Genomic DNA, 20,664 nt, shown 5'->3' with positions numbered 1-20,664 from the left:
AACTAAACCATGTCCGATCATCATGTGAGATGGAGTAGTTTCAATGGTGAACATCACGATGTTGATCATATCTACTATATGATTCACGCTCGACCTTTCGGTCTCCGTGTTCCGAGGCCATATCTGTTATATGCTAGGCTCGTCAAGTTTAACCTGAGTATTCCGCGTGTGCAACTGTTTTGCACTCGTTGTATTCGAACGTAGAGCCTATCACACCCGATCATCACGTGGTGTCTCAGCACGAAGAACTTTCGCAATAGTGCATACTCAGGGAGAACACTTATATCTTGATAATTTAGTGAGAGATCATCTTATAATGCTACCGTCAATCAAAGCAAGATAAGATGCATAAAAGATAAACATCACATGCAATCAATATAAGTGATATGATATGGCCATCATCTTCTTGTGCTTGTGATCTCCATCTCCTAAGCACCGTCATGATCACCATCGTCACCGGCGCGACACCTTGATCTCCATCGTAGCATCATTGTCGTCTTGCCAACTTATGCTTCTACTACTATCGCTACCGCTTAGTGATAAAGTAAAGCATTACAGGGCGTTTGCATTGCATACAATAAAGCGACAACCATATGGCTCCTGCTAGTTGCCGATAACTCGGTTACAAAACATGATCATCTCATATAATAAAATATAGCATCATGCCTTGACTATATCACATCACATCATGCCCTCCAAAAACAAGTTAGACGTCCTCTACTTTGTTGTTGCAAGTTTTACGTGGCTGCTACGGGCTGAGCAAGAACCATTCTTACCTACGCATCAAAACCACAACGATAGTTCGTCAAGTTAGTGTTGTTTTAACCTTCTCAAGGACCGGGCATAGCCACACTCGGTTCAACTAAAGTTGGAGAAACTGACACCTGCCAGCCACCTGTGTGCAAAGCACATCGGTAGAACTAGTCTCGCGTAAGCGTACGCGTAATGTCGGTCCGGGCCGCTTCATCCAACAATACCGCCGAACCAAAGTATGACATGCTGGTAAGCAGTATGACTTGTATCACCCACAACTCACTTGTGTTCTACTCGTGCATATAACATAAACGCATAAAACCTGGCTCGGATACCACTGTTGGGGAACGTAGTAATTTCAAAAAAATTCCTATGCACACACAAGGTCATGGTGATGCATAGCAACGAGAGGGGAGAGTGTTGTCTACGTACCCTCGTAGACCGTAAGCGGAAGCGTTTATCAACGCGGTTGATGTAGTCGTACACCTTCATGATCCGTCCCGATCAAGTACCGAACGTATGGCACCTCCGCGTTCAGCACACGTTCAGCTCGATGACGTCCTCGCCTTCTTGACTCAGCAAGAGGGGCGAAGTAGTAGATGAGTTCCGGCAGCATGACGGTGTGGGGACGGTGTTGGTGAAGAACAATCTCCGCAGGGCTTCGCCTAAGCACTACGAAAACTATGACGGAGGATAAACTAGAGGGGACGGGGTAGCCAGCACACGGCTTGGTGTTTCTTGATGTGTCTTGGGTGCTAGCCCTACCCCTCTATTTATATGTTGAACCTTGGGGTCAAAACTTGGAGTAAAAGCCTCCACAAAGTCGGTTTCACCCGAAAGGCAAGAGTCCTTCTCGGACTCCAGGGCCAGACGCCAGGGTTCCCGGCGTCTGGATCCAGACGCCAGGGGCCCCTGGACTCCGCAAAACTTCCTTTCGCGCTTTCCAAAAACCTTGTGGGCTTTCCCCTTTGAACCAAATAAAGTGTTCTCGTACCCAAACATTTCGGGAAACATCCGGAACCCCTTCCAGTGAATTCCGAAACCCTTCCAGAGTCCAAACACTATTATCCCATATATCAATCTTTATCTCCGGACCATTCTGGAGTTCCTCGTCATGTCCGTGATCTTATCCGGAACTCCGAACAACATTCAGTCACCAACATACATAACTCATAATACTATATCGTCAACGAACGTTAAGCGTGCGGACCCTACAGGTTTGAGAACTATGTAGACATGACCGAGACACCTCTCTGGTCAATAACCAATAGCGGAACCTGGATGCCCATATTCTACGAAGATCTTTATCGGTCGAACCGCATAACGACATGTGTTGTTCCCTTTGTCATCGGTATGTTACTTGCCCGAGATTCGATCGTCGGTATCTCAATACCTAGTTTAATCTCGTTACTGGCAAGTCTCTTTACTCGTTCTGTAATACATCATCCCGCAACTAACTCATTAGTTACAATGCTTGCAAGGCTTATAGTGATGTGTGCTACCTCTTGAGCTTGCGTTGGTTTTCCCCGAAGAGGAAGCGATGATGCAGCAGAGTAGCATAAGTATTTCCCTCAGTTTTTGAGAACCAACGTATCAATCCAGTAGGAGGCCACGCTCAAGTCCCTCATACCCGCACAAAATGATAGCTACTCGCAACCAACGCGATTAGGGGTCGTCAATCCCTTCACGATCACTTACGAGAGTGAGATCTGATAGATATAATATTTTTGGTATTTTTGGTATAAAGATGCAAAGTGAAAAGTAAAAGGCAAAGTAAAAAAGCAAAGCAAGATTAAACTGATGTATATTAATATGATGAGAATAGACCCGGGGGCCATAGGTTTCACTAGTGGCTTCTCTCAAGAGCATAAGTATTCTACGGTGGGTGAACAAATTACTATTGAGCAATTGACAGAATTGAGCATAGTTATGAGAATATCTAGGCATGATCATGTATATAGGCATCACGTCCGTGACAAGTAGACCGAAACGATTCTGCATCTACTACTATTACTCCACTAATCGACCGCTATCCAACATGCATCTAGAGTATTAAGTTAAAAACAGAGTAACGCCTTAAGCAAGATGACATGATGTAGAGAGATAAATTCATGCAATATGAAATAAACCCCATCTTGTTATCCTCGATGGCAACGATGCAATACGTGCCTTGCTGCCCCTTTGTCACTGGGAAAGGACACCGCAAGATCGAACCCAAAGCTAAGCACTTCTCCCATGGCAAGAACTACCAATCTAGTTGGCCAAACCAAACGGATAATTCGAAGAGACTTGCAAAGATAACCAATCATACATAAAAGAATTCAGAGAATATTCAAATATTATTCATAGATAGACTTGATCATAAACCCACAATTCATCGGTCTCAACAAACACACCGCAAAAAGAAGATTACATCAAATAGATCTCCACAAGAGAGGGGGAGAACTTTGTATTGAGATCCAAAAAGAGAGAAGAAGCCATCTAGCTACTAACTATGGACCCGAAGGTCTGAGGTAAACTACTCACACTTCATCGGAGAGGCTATGATGATGTAGAAGCCCTCCGTGATGACGACCCTCTCTGGCGAAGCTCCGGAACAGGCCCCAAGATGGGATCTCGTGGATACAGAAAGTTACGGTGGTGGAATTAGGTTTTTGGCTCCTGTTCTGATCGTTTGGGGTACGTAGGTATATATAGGAGGAAGGAGTACGTCGGTGGAGCTTCGAGGGGCCCACAAGGCAGGGGGCGCGCCCTAGGGGGTGCCCCCCACCCTCGTGACCGCCTCTCTGATGCCTTGGCGTAGGGTCCAAGTTTCCTGGATCACGTTCGGTGAGAGAATCACGTTCTCGAAGGTTTCATTCCGTTTGGACTCCGTTTGATATTCCGTTTCTTCGAAACACTGAAATAGGCAAAAAAAACAGCAATTCTGGGCTGGGCCTCCGGTTAATAGGTAGTCCCAAAAATAATATAAAAGTGGAAATAAAGCCCTATATAGTCCAAAATAGTAGATAATAAAATTATAGATACGTTGGAGACGTATCAGGCATCCCCAAGCTTAATTCCTGCTCGTCCTTGAGTAGGTAAATGATAAAAAGAGAATTTTTGATGCGGAGTGCTACTTGGCATAATTTCAATGCAAATCTTCTTAATTGTGATATGAATATTCAGATTCGAAAGATTCAAGACGAAAGTTTATATTGACATAAAAATAATAATACTTCAAGCATACTAACAAAGCAATTATATCTTCTCAAAATAACATGGCCAAAGAAAGTTATCCCTACAAAATCATATAGTCTGGCTATGCTCTATCTTCACCACACAAAGTATTTAAATCATGCACAACCCCGATGACAAGCCAAGCAATTGTTTCATACTCTAACTTTTTCAAAACTTTTTCAATCTTCACGCAATACATGAGCGTGAGCCATGGATATAGCACTATAGGTGGAATAGAATGGTGGTTGTGGAGAAGACAAAAAGGGGAAGATAGTCTCACATCAACTAGGCGTATCAATGGGCTATGGAGATGCCCATCAATAGATATCAATGTGAGCGAGTAGGGATTGCCATGCAATGGATGCACAATAATTATATGAAAGCTCAAAAAGAAACTAAGTGGGTGTGCATCCAACTTGCTTGCTCATGAAGACCTAGGGAAATTTAAGGAAGCCCATCACTGGAATATACAAGCCAAGTTCTATAATGAAAGATTCCCACTAGTATATGAAAGTGACAACATAGGAGACTCTCTATCATGAAGATCATGGTGCTACTTTGAAGCACAAGTGTGGTAAAAGGATAGTAACATTGTCCCTTCTCTTTTTCTCTCATTTTTTTATTTGGGCCTTTTCTCTTTTTTATATGGTCTCTTTTTTATTTGGGCTTCTTTGGCCTCTTTTATTTATTTTTCGTCCGGAGTCTCATCCCGACTTATGGGGGAATCATAGTCTCCATCATTCTTTCCTCACTTGGGACAATGCTCTAAAAATGATGATCATCACACTTTTATTTTTCTTACAACTCAACAATTACAACTCGATACTTAGAACAAAATATGAATCTATATGAATGCCTCCGGCGGTGTACCGGGATATGCAATATGAAAATGATGGAGTGTGTCATGATAAACAGAACGGTTGAAAGTTGCATGACAATATATCTCGGAATGGCTATGGAAATGCCATAATAGGTAGGTATGGTGGCTGTTTTTAGGAAGGTATATGGTAGGTGTATGATACCGGCGAAAGGTGCGCGGTATTAGAGAGGCTAGCAAAGGTGGAAGGGTGAGAGTGCGTATAATCCATGGACTCAACATTAGTCATAAAGAACTCATATACTTATTGCAAAAATCTAGAAGTTATCAAAGCAAAGTATTACGCGCATGCTCCTAGGGGGATAGATTGGTAGGAAAAGACCATCGCTCGTCCCCGACCGCCACTCATAAGGAAGAGAATCAATAAATAAATCATGCTCCGACTTCATCACATAACGGTTCACCATACGTGCATGCTACGGGAATCACAAACTTTAACACAAGTATTCTTTAAATTCACAACTACTCAACTAGCATGACTCTAATATTATCACCTCCATATCTCAAAACAATTATCATGCTTCAATCTTTTCTTAGTATTCAATACACTCAAAAGAAAGTTTCACAAATCTTGAATACCAAGCATATTATTATTAAGCAAATTACCATGCTATTAAGAGACTCTCAAAATAATTTAAGTGGAGCATGAGAGATCAATAGTTTCTTTAAAACAAATCCACCACCGTGCTCTAAAATATCTAAGTGAAGCACATAGAGCAAAATTATAACACTCAAAATATATAAGTGAAGCACATAGAGCAAAACTACATAGCTCAAAAGATATAAGTGAAGCACATAGAGTATTCTATCAAATTTTAATTCATGTATGGCTCTCTCAAAAGGTGTGTACAGCAAGGATGATTGTGGCATATTAAGACACAAGGACAAAAATAATACAAGACGCTCCAAGCAAAACACACATCATGTTGGTGAATAAAAATATAGCTCCAAGTAAATTACCGATGGAAGTGGACGAAAGAGGGGATGCCTTCTGGGGCATCCCCAAGCTTTGACTTTTTGGTGTCCTTGGATTATCTTGGGGGTGCCATGGGCATCCCCAAGCTTAGGCTCTTGCCACTCCTTGTTCCATAATCCATCAAAAGAATTCACCCAAAACCTGGAAACTTCACAACACAAAACTTAAAGTAGAAAACTCATGAGCTCCGTTAGCGAAAGAAAACAAAAGACCACTTCAAGGTACTGTAATGAACTCATTCTTTATTTATATGGGTGTTAAACCTACTGTATTCCAACTTCTCTATGGATTCTAAACTATTTTACTAACAATAGATTCATCAAAATAAGCAAACAACACACGAAAAACAGAATCTGTCAAAAACAGAACAGTCTGTAATAATCTGTAGCTAGCGCAATATCTGGAACCCCAAAAATTCTAAAGTAAATTGCTGGACGTGAGGAATTTATCTATTAATCATCTTAAAAAGTAATTAACTAAATAGCACTCTTCAAATAAAAATGACAGCAGTTCTCGTGAGCGCTAAAGTTTCAGTTTTTTACAGCAAGTTCAACAAGACTTTCCCCAAGTCTTCCCAACGGTTCTACTTGGCACAAACACTAATTAAACACAAAAAACACAACCAAAACAGAGGCTAAATAATTTATTTATTACTAAGCAGGAGAAAAAAGCACAAGGAATAAAAATAAAATTGGGTTACCTCCCAACAAGCGCTATCGTTTAACGCCCCTATCTAGGCATAAAAGCGAGGATAGATCTAGATATTGCCATCTTTGGTAGGCAATCCATAAGTGGCTCTCATGATGTTTTCATATGGAAATTTTATTTTCTTTTTTGGAAAGTGTTCCATGCCCTTTTTTAATGGAAATTGAAATCTAATATTCCCTTCCTTCATATCAATAATCGCACCAACCGTTCTAAGGAAAGGTCTACCAAGAATAATAGGGCAAGAAGGATTGCAATCTATATCAAGAACAATGAAGTCTATGGGCACATAATTTCTATTTTCAATAATAAGAACATCATTAATCCTTCCCATAGGTTTCTTAATAGTAGAATCCGCAAGATGCAAGTTTAGAGAGCAATCATCAAAATTACGGAAATCTAGCAAATCACACAAAGTCTTGGGAATAGTAGAGACACTAGCACCCAAATCACACAAAGCATAAAACTCATGATCTTTAATTTTAATTTTAATAGTTGGTTCCCACTCATCATAGAGTTTTCTAGGGATAGAAACTTTCAACTCAAGTTTTTCTTCATAAGATTGCATCAAGGCATCAACAATATGTTCGGTGAAGGCTTTATGTTGACTATAAGCATGTGGAGAATTTAGCACGGATTGCAACAAGGAAATACAATCAATTAAAGAGCAACTTTCATAATTAAATTCCTTGAAATCCAATATAGTGGGTTTAGCAACATCTAGATTTTTATTTCTTTCGATCCCACTTTCATCAATTTCATCATAAAGATCTAAATACTCCGAATTTTTAGAACGCCTTCTAGGTAAAGGAAGATCATATTCAGTTTCATCAAGATTCATATTGCAAAACAAAGATTTAATAGGGGACACATCAATAACTTTTAGATCTTCATCTTGATTTTCATAGGAATTGGAAGAACACGCTTCAATAAAGGCATCTTTGGAAGCACGCATCCTAGCGGTTCTTTCCTTGCACTCATCAATGGAAATTCTCATGGCTTTGGGAGACTCATTGATATCATGCTTAGGAGGAATAGATCTAAGCTTTAAAGAATCAATCTCAAGAGAAATTCTATCAACGTTCCTAGCCAAATCATCAACTTTAAGCAATTTCTCTTCAAGCAAAGCATTAAAATTCTTTTGTCAATTCATAAACTCTTTAACACTATTCTCAAATTCAGAGGGCATCTTATTAAAATTTCCATAAGAGTTGTTGTAGGAATTCCCATAATTATTAGAAGGATTACTAGGATATGGCCTAGGATTAAAATTCCCTCTATAAGCGTTGTTACCAAAATTATTCCTAGCAACAAAATTCACATCCATAGATTCATTGTTATTCTCAATCAAAGTAGACAAAGGCATATCATTAGGATCAGAAGAAACACTCTTAGTAGCAAATAATTTCATAAGTTCATCCATCTTTCCACTCAAAACATTGATTTCTTCTATCGCATGCACTTTTTTATTAGAAGATCTTTCAGTATGCCATTGAGAATAATTAACCATAATATTATCTAGGAGTTTAGTAGCATCTCCTAAAGTGATTTCCATAAAAGTGCCTCCCGCGGCCGAATCTAAAAGATTTCTAGAAGCAAAATTCAATCCGGCATAAAATTTTTGTATAATCATCCACAAATTCAAACCATGAGTAGGGCAATTACGTATCATTAATTTCATTCTCTCCCAAGCTTGTGCAACATGTTCATGATCAAGTTGCTTAAATTCATAATATCGTTTCTAAGAGAGATGATCTTAGCGGGAGGGAAATACTTAGAGATAAAAGCATCTTTGCACTTGTTCCAAGAATCAATACTATTTTTAGGCAAAGACGAAAACCAAGCTTTAGCACGATCTCTAAGTGAAAAAGGAAATAGCTTCAATTTAACGACATCATTATCGACATCTTTTTTCTTTTGCATATCACATAAATTAACGAAGCTATTCAGATGAGTAGCGGCATCTTCACTAGGAAGGCCGGCGAATTGATCTTTCATAACAAGATTCAACAAAGCAGTATTGATTTCACAAGATTCAGTATTGGCAAGAGGAGAAATCGGAGTGCTAAGGAAATCATTATTATTAGTATTGGTGAAGTCACACAATTTGGTAGTATCTTGAGCCATTGCGACAAACAAGCAAACTAGCACACGAGCAGACAAGAGCAAATGGGCAAAAGAGGCAAATAGAGAGGGATGATAGAGAGAGAAAGGGAGAATAAAACGGCAAGGGTGAAGTGGGGGAGAGGAAAACGAGAGGCAAATGGCAAATAATGTAATGCGAGAGATAGGGATTGTGATGGGTACTTGGTATGTTGACTTTTTGCGTAGACTCCCCGGCAACGGTGCCAGAAATCCTTCTTGCTACCTCTTGAGCTTGCGTTGGTTTTCCCCGAAGAGGAAGGGATGATGCAGCAGAGTAGCGTAAGTATGTCCCTCAGTTTTTGAGAACCAAGGTATCAATCCAGTAGGAGGCCACGCTCAAGTCCCCCGTACCTGCACAAAACGATAGCTACTCGCAACCAACGCGATTAGGGGTTGTCAATCCCTTCACGGTCACTTACGAGAGTGAGATCTGATAGATATAATATTTTTGGTATTTTTGGTATAAAGATGCAAAGTGAAAAGTAAAAGGCAAAGTAAAAAAGCAAAGCAAGATTAAAGTGATGGAGATTAATATGATGAGAATAGACCCGGGGGCCATAGGTTTCACTAGTGGCTTCTCTCAAGAGCATAAGTATTCTACGGTGGGTGAACAAATTACTGTTGAGCAATTGACAGAATTGAGCATAGTTATGAGAATATGTAGGCATGATCATGTATATAGGCATCACGTCCGTGACAAGTAGACCGAAACGATTCTGCATCTACTACTATTACTCCACTCATCAACCGCTATCCAGCATGCATCTAGAGTATTAAGTTAAAAACAGAGTAACGCCTTAAGCAAGATGACATGATGTAGAGAGATAAATTCATGCAATATGAAATAAACCCCATCTTGTTATCCTCGATGGCAACGATGCAATACGTGCCTTGCTTCCCCTTCTGTCACTAGGAAAGGACACCGCAAGATCGAACCCAAAGCTAAGCACTTCTCCCATGGCAAGAACTACCAATCTAGTTGGCCAAACCAAACAGATAATTCGAAGAGACTTGCAAAGATAACCAATCACACATAAAAGAATTCAGAGAAGATTCAAATATTATTCATAGATAGACTTGATCATAAACCCACAATTCATCGGTCTCAACAAACACACCGCAAAAAGAAGATTACATCGAATAGATCTCCACAAGAGAGGGGGAGAACTTTGTATTGAGATCCAAAAAGAGAGAAGAAGCCATCTAGCTACTAACTATGGACCCGAAGGTCTGAGGTAAACTACTCACACTTCATCGGAGAGGCTATGATGATGTAGAAGCCCTCGGTGATGACGGCCCTCTCCGGCGGAGCTCCGAAACAGGCCCCAAGATGGGATCTCATGGATACAGAAAGTTGCGGCGGTGAAATTAGGTTTTTGGCTCCTGTTCTGATTGTTTGGGGGTACGTAGGTATATATAGGAGGAAGGAGTACGTCGGTGGAGCTCCAAGGGGCCCATGAGGCAGGGGGCGCACCCTAGGGGGGCGCCCCCCACCCTCGTGACCGCCTCTCTGATGCCTTGGCGTAGGGTCCAAGTCTCCTGGATCATGTTCGGTGAGAAAATCACGTTCCCGATGGTTTCATTCCGTTTGGACTCCGTTTGATATTCCGTTTCTTCAAAACACTGAAATAGGCAAAAAAAACAGTAATTCTGGGCTGGGCCTCCAGTTAATAGGTTAGTCCCAAAAATAATATAAAAGTGGAAAATAAAGCCCAATATAGTCCAAAACAGTAAATAATATAGCATGGAGCAATCAAAAATTATAGATACGTTGGAGACGTATCAATGTGCATTACCGAGTGGGCCCAGAGATACCTCTTCGACAATCGGAGTGACAAATCCTAATCTCGAAATACGCCAACCCAACAAGTACCTTCGGAGACACCTGTAGAGCACCTTTATAATCACCCAGTTACATTGTGACGTTTGGTAGCACACAAAGTGTTCCTTCGGTAAACGGGAGTTGCATAATCTCATAGTCATAGGAACATGTATAAGTCATGAAGAAAGCATAGCAACAAACTAAACGATCAAGTGCTAAGCTAACGAAATGGGTCAAGTCAATCACATCATTCTCCTAATGATGTGACCCCGTTAATCAAATGACAACTCTTTGTCTATGGTCAGGAAACATAACCATCTTTGATCAACGAGCTAGTAAAGTAGAGGCATACTAGTGACATTCTGTTTGTCTATGTATTCATACATGTATCATGTTTCCGGTTAATACAATTCCAGCATGAATAATAAACATTTATCATGATATAAGGAAATAAATAATAACTTTATTATTGCCTCTAGGGCATATTTCCTTCACTTCCCCCCCCCCCCCCCCGAAGTCCGCTCGAAGGCGCAAGGGTTTCTCCTCCGTTGTTCCCAACAGGTTGAGGAAGAACTCGTAAATGTGAGCGGTAATATACGCTTGGCTCACGAGCACCCCTTGCGCGGATTGCAGATGCGGAATCGAGCATTTCCTTTTACGTCCGTTAGCGTAAGCATGGAAATAGCCCGTATTGGTGTCACCCTTGGTGATCCACTTGACGCCGCCCCGACGGCGCCAATATTCCTCCTCTTCCCTGAGGATGGCCAGCACTTGGTTTTCGAGGGCATATCGGTTAGTCCATTCGGCCTTCGGGAACGCCCTAGTGTCAGCGAGGCCGTCAATGGTTTTGATTTCATTTAAAAGGGCTTCCCTTGTTCTCTTCGACTCGCTGCCGTGGTTAGGCCCCCAGCCACGGAGGACACTGCGCAAGGTGCCGGCCGCCGAGATCCATAGATCCATTGGCCCTCCGGTACAACTTGCCGCGGCCACCGCTCGCTCCCAACGAGTTATTATCAACAGGATAAACCCATCTACCTCTAACCAGCCTGTTTCAAAAAAGAAACGCCGGCTGCGCTTGATCCTGTCCTCCCCGGAGGCCAAGATGAGCGGGACATGATCGGATCCTATACGTGTTTCAGCAACTAGCATACAAAGGGGAAAGAGAACTTCCCAATCAGGCGAAACAAATACGCGATCGAGCACGCTACGCACCGGAGCTAACTGCTTGTTAGTCCATGTAAATCTAGCACCGGTTGTTGCGATCTCCCGCAGAGCAGATGCAGCAATGGTGTTACTGAACATGGTCACCCTAGGCCAGTCAATATTCCGGTTGTTTTTATCCGCCCCCGAGTGGATAAGGTTGAAATCACCCCCAAGGACAATGGGGATGTTGGCAGCTTGCTTGGTCCCAACCAAGACTTGGATTTCATTCAAAAATTCCGCCGAGCGCGAGTGGTCAGCAGGGCCATAGACACACACGATCACCCAAGAAGCTAAGGAAATACGGTGTTTGATCGTAGCCGCAATAAAGAAAGAACCCATGTCCCAGCTTACAACATCACATACATCACGATTGCATCCCAAAAGAAGACCGCCCGAATGGCTGTTGGAGGGAACCCGACCCCACAGGATACGTTGAAGGGGATTGAAAGCCGTGAGATCTCAAAAGGTGAAGTCCGTTTTGATCGTCTCTTGAAGTGCCACAATATCTATATGCTCACGGGCTGGGTGCGTCTGCCCGAGTGGCCGCACCCCCTAATGTTCCAGAAAAGATAGTGCATTAGATGATACGATTGTGAAGGCGCACCCCTCTGGATGTCATTGGTTTTTCCACTCTTTTCCTAGCCGGGGCACGGCTGGTGGAGGGGGTCGCGTCCGCCTCCCTGGCTTCGACCACTCCACCAGATGTTAGCATAATCGTGGCATCAGGCACAACCCCAACTGTGTCCTGAGCCAGGTTGGAGGCCGCGGTGGCCTCCCTGGCCTTTGCCGCGGCTGCCGCTTCAGCCAGAGCAGCTTGAGCGTCCTCGCGCGCACAAATCATAGTAATAATGTCACCGCCCGCCGCACCAAGCTCAAAACCACTATCATCGAGGATCGAAGCTAACTAAATATTAGAAAAGGCGTTCAAAATCTTATAGGAGGGGGGGTTACCTGCAATCTCTAGATTCTTGTCGGCGATCCGGAGCTGGGCACTTTCCAGGGAAGAGAGATCGCCCAGCGCCGCCTTAGACCTGGCACTTGGGGCCCGCTGCACCACCGACAATGCCTGGGAGCACTTGGCCTTGGTCGCCATACCCACCGAGCTGAGCACGGCCTATAGATCGCCCTCTAGCGTAGGCGCCACCGGGGACGGCAGGGAGAGCACCGCGGGGTTGGCCGACGGCTTCCGGCCCGCGGTCTTCTTGGGAGCACGACCGGAGCCGCCCGAGCTACGCCGTCCGGACTGGGGAGTATGGAGCGGAGGGTCGTCGAGCACACACCCATCGTTCGGACCTTGCAGGTCGGGCGAGGCTGGGGCAGGGATGGGGACAACACCGATCGCCCGCAGCGGCACCACGACAGGCTGAGAGGCCGCACTTGCTTTCATGTTAGAGCCATATTGGTCAAAAGCCCTAGCCAGCACACAGGACGCCGAAGGGCTACTCCCTGCCGTATCGAGCACCGCGAGTGTCCCTGGCTCCGTGTCGCCTTGTCCACAGGAGGGTCTTGAGATCCGAGCCCCAACTGGTCCCAAGTCTCTGTGTCGATCGACGTGCCCGGCATGCTCTCATCGGGATCCTTGTCGCGGCACGCCATCTCCACGTCCTTGGCCTGACCATCAGGGAGCGCGGCTTGGACCCTAAGGCCGCCTTGAGTATCCTGTTTCTGTGCCTGCGTCCCACCAGTCCCCGAACCGGACGGGCCGCTGCGTTTGTCAAAGGACCGGGGTGGAGCATCGTTGGGGCCAGGCGCCGTAGGCCCGTCCCCCAGGCGCTTGGGCAGCCGCTTAGTTAAGTGTTTGGAATTACAAAAGTTCACGCTTCCTAAGAATTTGTTTGCATTTTCAAAAAATTGTCATGGCAAACATATAGATATCAATAAAATTTGCCACGACATGTTTGAAAATTTGCCATCGTAAGTTCAATAAAAATGCCATGGGCGCAAAGAAGAAATTTTTGGAATTTATAATGGGCACTTGGAAAATTTAGGGATGTGTTCTTTGAAAAAGATGGATTAGCCTTGCACACATGGCAAAATTTAGGGATTTTGTTCTCTAAAAACATGTCAAATTATGACATATATATATTTTTGTAAACGGGGAACATGAAAATTTTAGGAGATTTGTACGTTTAAAAGATGGAATTTTAGGAATCTGCCATGGGCACATGGAAAAATTTAGGAGATGTGTTCTTTTAAAAAGGGATCACAACATTATGAATTTATCAACACATGGAAAGAGTTATTAAAATTGCCATGATTGAATCAAATATGCTGCAGCAAGTAATGCACACATGTTAGTATCGCTGCCTCTTCCTAATTGATTTACCAAATGGTTACATAGCAAAAAAATTGAGAAGAGAAGCACACATTTTTGGAGAAGAGAAGAGAAGCAGACATGTTAGTAATGCACACATTTTAGGAAAAGAGAAGCATACAAACCTTGTTCTTGTATGGAGGTTTGGGCATGCTTATATTTTTTAAAAGAAGACATTCTTGTATTTTTTTTACTACAAGGCATACAGAGAGGAGAAGCATATACGACTAGAAGAGGACCTTTTTATCAAAATTTAGCATCAAGGAATCCCAAAATCGTCTTCCAGATGAAGTCAGAAAATAATACTGTGAATTATTTCAAATTGTTATTTCTATTATTTGAAAACATGGGATATATTAATTTTCCAAAAGTCAACTTAGATGCACTGGGCCTCTCATTTGTGAGAATGACTTTATCAGAATAAAAATTGTGAGAATGATACTGAAACACAGATCATTTCACTATACAAACATTTCTCCCCAAATCCCTATTTTATAGACATAGAAGCTTGTCCGGCCGATTTTTCTAGCACTAATATAGAGTTTTTACACAATTATTATTATTTTTATCACACCTCTGTAGAAAAATATCTTATGTTTAGCAAAAATTCCCATGAACGTATTGTCATTGTTTGCGCAATGGCCATGTGAATAGGGCAAATAATGAAAAGCAAGCCATTAGATTAATCAATAATCATGTGGAAAGATCAAGTGTAGAGGTTTATCAAAACTATAAATTTATAATGTTGAAGGATCAAGTGTAGAGATTCATCAAAAGTATAAATTTATCTATAGCTAAGAAACTGTACCCACACTCATAGATAGCGCAAAAGGAATTAACAAATAATTTGGAAGCTGAAATATACCGGTAGAACATGACTTGGAAACAAAATTTGGCTGAGTTTTATGACCACCATCAACCGTAAATTTGTTCTTATCCACTAACCATGATAATGTGTGGAGCGATCTGTTCAGTGCAAGGAATCTGGATCAGTAAGTAGACCATTCCTCCGAGAATGTAGTAAAAATGAATAAGTGGAATGCAACAATTAGATAGGGAAAGTGAACCTGAATGCCAGGATAGTTCACAGGTAGAAATCAAAATCGGTATCTTGGAATTTTTTTGGATCCACCATGGTGCCTATATTCAGAATCAAAAATAAAATGGTATAAGGACGTCCTCATTAGATAATATAGATGTCACAAAACAAAGCATGATGCACTCGAGCGAAAGACCTTTTTCAATGATGCTTCTAGACCACTACAAGAGACAGGTGAGAAATATCACTGATCAAATGATGACAAATATGGAATGAAGAGTTCCTTATTAGTATGAAAGCGGTTGCTTGTATACAACCAGCTGAGCTGCCCCAATGTACATTCTTAGTAGAATAATTTGCTTGCCACTATGTGCCTTGCTGGGAAGCTGTGATGTTGGAATTGGGACGGACAGATAAGTAACATGGATTCTCGTCCATTATTCCTCTACTAGAATAGTGGTTCCCTTTTCTGTTCGTTTGTTTCTGGATCAAGAATGTGTAGTTATGATTTTTCCTGATATAATGTTCTCCACTCGCGCGCTGGCATTGGGCTGAGCATGATGAAGAATTCGTCTCCTCTAAGCTTCCTAATGTCAGTATCTTTGCCAGCGCTGCCAGCCTCCATTGCTATACGCCATTAGGATATATAGAGCCCACCAGTCGGTAGTTCTCGTCTCCAGAGCGGGCCAGGTTGGTATACAAAAATACTCACACTCTACTCTAGTGAAGTTTGAATGTTTCTTTGCACCTGTGAAGTCTGAACTCCTCTGCCCTCTAGTGCGCACGATTGTACAGTGGCGGAGCTTAGTGCAACTCAGGGGAGCCGTGCCCCCCTCCCAAGTTGTGCACATTTGTGAAGTATAGTACTGTGTTTTTCCCTCTACAAAATTCAGATTTGATGTTTTACGCCCCCCAGCCAGCTTTGTCAAGCTTTGCCACTGCGACCGGAATAAATTTCAATGAATGGATTTGCTAATTCCCATATATATGATAATTAGTTAGTATTATGTTTTCACTACTGCAGGATGCTGCTAATGCGACACTACGATCAGAGTCCCTTTGACGAAATTGTGTGCGATGCATTAATCGCAAACGGTGATGTAAAAAACCGTCAAAAAAGACGCAAAACGTTTGCGATGTATGATACATCAAACACGGTTCAGATATTAGTTGCATGTGTGATGCTGGGCATACGGTTGATCCATATGAACCGTTTGCGATGAGACAGAACAACAGAAACGGGCAGCCAGATCAAGGTGTGTTTGATATGCGGCATACAGTTCGCTCCGATGAACCATTTGCGATGATCGAGGTGAACACAAATGATTTGGCGTAACAAGATGTGTGTGATACCTGGCAAATAGGTCGGTAATCAGAATTGTGTGCGATCATTATAGACAGCCCATGCGGTCTTTTTTGTGAATTGTGTGCTCGTCAGGGCACACAATTCAACAAACCAACCTATGGGCGATAATGTAGAAGATCTCTGTCGAATATGTATTACTAACCGTCTGCGATGGGATTGACAGGATAAACAGAGATAACAAATTAATATGAGCGAGCGAAAACAAAGATATATATATAGTCTGCTTAATTTAGTCCTTCTTCTTGTTGTTGTTGTTGTTGGATGGCCCCATTGGTGAGGACACTTCTTCCCGCTCACCGTTGGCTTTTCATCGCCGCCGTCGTCGTCATTGTTGTTGTTGTCGTTGTTGTCGTCCTCCTCATTCGACCATTCCTCCTCCTCATCATCGTCATCCTCTTCTTCGTCCTCCGACGGCTCCTCGTCCGTATGGTTGTCGTCTGACGACTCCGGAGGCGGCGTCCCTTCCATGATCCGGATATAATCGAGGTTTGGGCTCGACGTCGGACTCATGGAAGACGAGCGGGATGATTCCAATATTGACCTATCATCGGGCGCTAGACTGCTGGCCGAACTATCATCCTGGTTGTCGCTCGACATGGCTGCAGAGTGTGTGCCAGTGTGTAGCGTGGCCTGCGAGGGACGATGAAGATGGTGGACACTTAAGCGGGGTATGCAGAGAAGAGGAAATGCCAATTGAAGCGGGGGGTTGACGTATTATCTAATCAATGATATAATCAACTACAATTATTTGTACCCAGTCGCTCAAATTCCCGGGGTTGCGCAGGACTCCTATTGGCTATTTGGCGGGTTTCTTTTTCAGGACAAAAACAAGGAATGAGTTTTGGGATTAGCGGTACCGGTACGAATGGAGTAGGACAGTTGGCAAGCAATACATTGAGCTCTTATTATTGATAAAGCCAGTAATAATCAAACTACAAAGGAAAAGAAAAAAGACAAAGGAAAATATATGCACGAATCTTCGCGTAACATCAATGGCATAGGACCAAGATGTGCATTACTTAGAGCACATCTAGATGTGCTTTAGCAATACTATCAAACAAAACCCCTAATCATCATTGCAAACAGCGCATAGAACATGGCTAATGCGACAACGACAACTACACATGCTAGTTCCTTCTTGTCTCTTGCTTTCATCTGTTGCATGTGATTGATTCTTTCTTGCTTCATTGTAATGATTGTACATTCCAGATCAACCAGTTTCTTCTTCAACTTTACGTTATCTTCTGCGAGCTTGGTGATAACACTCTGAGCCCTACCATGCCATTTCTTCATCCAGCCAGTTAACGAAGGCACAAGCCTCATATCCCTGCCAATGTTAAATAGTATTCAGGATGAGCGATGGCATTAACTCAAGTAAAATGATGAACTTAGCACTAACCTCTAAGGGGCAACTGAGAAACCTCCTGCCAATGTCGAATCCCTCTGTGCATACACGTCGAGCGGGAGTATGCCCGTGCACACAAATCAACTTTTGGTACTTCTCGATGGCGCAAAACTTGGAGTCGAACTCGTGTTGCGGGAGTCTGGAGTCATGCTCCGGATCCGGCGGTAGATCGCTTTCCTAGTGGGGGGGGGGGTCATTCAGGACGGATTCAGTAAGGAGCTACTTTGGACATGCTAAAAAAGATCGGGATAGATTGGAACCTGACACGATGATTCGAATCCGTATTACACCTGCCTTCTGATGACCTTAGGCAAGTGCTCGACGGCGACCGTCATCGTGGCGGCAATACGAGTAGGAGCAGCCGCACCGAAACCATCAGCACCACTCATCTGCATCTTACATTCTTAAGAAGTTGCTCCACACTACTAACAATTCTTTCTACATGCACACTGTCCACGTCATCATGCATGCCACATCATCATTCAGTTGCAGTCAGCAACCAATTGACCTACCACGTCACCAATTGATCCTTCGCTAATGGCAATTAGTCACAATTGGTCCTCCACATCATTCGGTTCCAAACACCAACCATGTCACCGACTAATTCTCCTTTAAAAGTAACCGACTGATCCTCCACTAATTGCCATTAGAAACTGATTGATCCTCCTCCACCAATTGCAATTAATTTCCACTATCTATTTTGTTCTAGAAATTGGCATTATCTTCTTGCCTCCCCAACAAAACCTTTCATAATACTATGTGCATGGGTCTCCTATTCTCATCTCTTTCCCTATCTTCTCCTTCTCTACAACACCACACGCGTACCCTATCTGCATTTTCTGCATGGATCCTCAGCATACTCCCCGCTCAGCACCACATGCTCCTTTGTGGTTCTGTGCTTCAATCTGAACTATCCGTCACAAGTGTCGCCGCCTCCCTAGCCGAGGTCCGCTTCTAGGCACTGCCTCCACACGCTCGATCGTGGGTTTGTCTATGCAGCAAGCCTCTCTCCCCGTACTTCCTTAATACCATGAGTCTGGCCAGTCGAGGCATCTTCATGGGCATGGGCATAAGCTGCAGCGTGGTGCCGGCCAAGTAGGAATCCCAAATCAGCAGCAGCTGCTCATTCTTACTCCCCACGGGTGGCTGGCAGTATCATCCTCGATCTACATTTTCTGGAGGTCAAAGAGCACGTGATTAGACTATAGGATGTACAAGTTACTTTGTTATTTCCCCTAGATTTGTTCTTATGACGAATAGGACGAACATGGATATGCAAGTCACCATATCCTCGATCCACTTCATGATGATTGAATACAAGCATGCAAGTCACCATATCCTTTGCACATCAATCCAGATATGTTTTATCACTCTAGTTTCTACCTTTCGTTTATATATGGGCTGGCTACTACACAACTTAATTAATGGGCATATTTGTATTACCTAAACATGAATAAATTGCATGAAACTTTTTGGTTCCCATAGATCACTCAGTTGAGTCAAGTACTCGAGGTAGCAATTTTTTTATCTCAACTTCTTTCAATATTATAGTGAGTTGCTATTTCACATTCAATTGTTCTGATTCCTGGTTATGATTTTATCATTTTGTCCAGCAAAGTATATATGATTCATTTCTAATAGATGGATGTTATTTCTCTTGACTTATTAGCAATATCACTCGAGCTTTCCGGCACACTCACCAACTGTTTATACAATGACAAACCTCCAAAATTGGATGTAGTAGTAACACATACTTTGTTGTCAGTGCAATATCTGAGTATTTCTTCTATGGGTTTCATTTCCTTTGTTTCTTAGGGTTATTGATGCTCACCTCATGCCTAAGCTTGGTGGCACAGTGCCCTGTTTTTGTAAACTCTCAATATTCTAGGTATGTACCTTCGGATCTCCATAACATCAATAATTTATCTGCGCTATTTTCTTTCATATTTATTAGTTTTGTACATGTGTAGATCTATTTATAATTTTTGCTTTTTTGTTTCTGGCAGTCCACATATATCAATTTGAATGAACTCAAATTTGATCCTTTGTTAAGTATTAGCTACATAAAATTTATTTATCCATGTGTATGTCATGAAACAATCCTTCCCTTGATGTACAGGTAAACACCGCAGTACTTTCATGTTCTTCTAGGTGATGGTACATTCAAATGACATTGACATTCAGGGAAAATATGATACATGTACCTTGACTGTTGGAGCGTTGTTATATATTTTCCATATGATATAGTAGATTTTAATTTTTCTTCATTGGTTATACTATCATCTCTCAAGAAGTCCTTTACAAACATATGTAGTACAACATGTCATTATTGAATTTATCTGCTCTTTGAAGGTTGTGAAATGCCCTGATTTAAATTGTTGCAGATGCTATTGTACGGTGTACATGCATACTCTTTATTCGCACAATGCAAGTACAAAATATTTATATGTAAAAAATAGTATCTTTTTATTTAGATCTTTTCCTTCATATATAATTCATCTTCAATAAATCATTATATTCCCGCTGCAACGCGCGGGGAAAGTATCTAGTTCCCCCAATGTTAGCGCCACATGAGGGAATTTGGAGGCTATGTAGGGATTTGGGGGAAATGGGGAAACTATGGGGATAAGCTAATGGTCGGGAACTACTTATGACACTATATATTGTACGGCACACTATTTATACATGTCGTTTGCGTTAGGTATTATAACGTCATACACGATTTCCGCACCAAACCGTGTGAGAAGACAACGTAAGTGAGACACGGTCGCTGTTGCATAACCATATGTGATGTACTACCCTCTACATATAATTGAGTTACAGTGATACCGTGTGAACAC

Source organism: Triticum aestivum, chromosome 4A, assembly GCF_018294505.1.
Source record: "Triticum aestivum cultivar Chinese Spring chromosome 4A, IWGSC CS RefSeq v2.1, whole genome shotgun sequence".
Lineage (NCBI taxonomy): Eukaryota > Viridiplantae > Streptophyta > Magnoliopsida > Poales > Poaceae > Triticum > Triticum aestivum.
This window is presented reverse-complemented; position numbering follows the sequence as displayed.